Here is a 1,816-nt window from a genome sequence, read left to right as displayed (position 1 = left end):
TGTTTTTCTTAAGCGGGACTATAATGGGCGGTGCGAGTGCAGACTTCGCCGACATTTCCGTTCTGGAATTACTGGAATGAGGAATCGGTACATGATCTGGAGCCTTGCTAAGCTTCGCCAAGGGTCACCTATTGTCAATGAACGGTCCGGTACCAGCTCTCCAAATCCATATACACAGTGGACAGAAATGGAAGATAGTAATACAGACTGCGGCTGGAAATGAGTTACAAAACCATTTCAATGCCCACAGTTGAACAAGGCGTATTTATCTACGCGAAATTTTGGTTGGATTTTAAGACTTAAATCTTCTCTCATCTACTATCCCTCACCTTTGTTTTACACTAGTAAAACCCTTTATCTCTCCGCCCCGAGAAACGGTCTCGACCTGAAACGCCGACTGTCCATTTCCCTCCACAGATGCTGCCTGACACGCCAACTTTCATCAATTCGTTACCTTTCCTTTTAACAAGGTGTTCTTTTAATTCCGATCATTTTATTCCATTTTGCAGTCAGGGCAACGATGACTTTTAATTGCTGTTCAACCGTGTGGAAAACACTGTGGCTGATTTCTATGCAGGGCAGCACAAAGTCCAGGAATAGAGTGCCCAGCTAACCCGCAATAATGCAGTTGACTGAGGACTTTTCGAATAGAATTATCGTTTACAGATTGGAGACCTTAATTCATCAAAGCAGCGCCTCCTCATGTGGAACTGAATTGGAATGAGCAAGAGCTTGGAATAAGTTAATCATCGCGGGTAGATAAATAGTTTTTCGTAGCAACTGGACTGAGCTAGAGTCACATTTAAAAGAACATTACTAAGGAGGGAATTAGTTTTTTCTCTCTCTCTCTCTGATGGACGGGCGATAGCATTTGAAGGCTAGTTTAATCAAGGCAGAGATTGTAAATAGTCAGTTTGTATCGGGGCCAGTGATGGATGGGGTAGAAATGGCGGAGTGTCTGCGGAGGATGCCGTGTGAATAAATAAAGCCACACACTTGGCAGAGTGGACCGGGAAGCGGAAGTAATCTGCTTTTAATTGGGTAGATTTTTTTTGAGCGAGAGTAGGTAGATCGACTCTGCGGGAAAACAGAGGAAGCGCTTTTAAGGTGGGTTGTGAATAAATGATTAAAGAACGTATCTTATGAGGATATGTTGAACGAGCTCGGGCTTTGTTTTTGGAGCGAAGGAGGTTGAGAGATGAGTTGAGAGAGGTACGGTACACAAGATGATAGGGAACAGAGATCGAATAGATAGCCAAAGTCGTTCTCCAAGGGCGGAAATGGCAAATACGAGGGGACGTAATTTTAAGGTGTTAGGAGGAAAGTATAAGGGAATTTCAGAGATAAGTTTCTACACTGAGAGTGGTGGTTGCGTGGAATGCCCTGCCGGGGCCGGTGGGAGAGGCTTTAGGGACACTTTTAAGCGACTCTTAGATCGGCACACGGATGACAGAAAAAATGGAGGGCTATGGAGGAGGGAAGGGTTAGATTGATCATAGAGCAGGTCAGCACAAATTGATGGGCCAAACGGCCTGTACTGTGCTGTAATGCCCTATGTTCTGAAAGGTCATGAAAGCTTCAGAGACACGAGGAGCAGTGGTTCAGCTGATGTACAGTAAATTTAAGGTTGGGACGAATGAAAACCTGTTGCACAGGAGCCACCATAGAATGGCTTGAAGGGTGGGAATGGACCTGTGTTGACATATTCTAGGCAGCAAGATTGGACGGCAGTTTGCAAAAAAAAATTCAAAGAGCCGATGTTTGAGAGAGTAGGACAAGAGGTGCCATTCAACTCAAAGTTAGCCTCGAGGTTGCA

This window comes from Mobula birostris, chromosome 7 (assembly GCF_030028105.1).
Source record: "Mobula birostris isolate sMobBir1 chromosome 7, sMobBir1.hap1, whole genome shotgun sequence".
NCBI classification, from domain to species: Eukaryota; Metazoa; Chordata; class Chondrichthyes; order Myliobatiformes; family Myliobatidae; genus Mobula; species Mobula birostris.
This window is presented reverse-complemented; position numbering follows the sequence as displayed.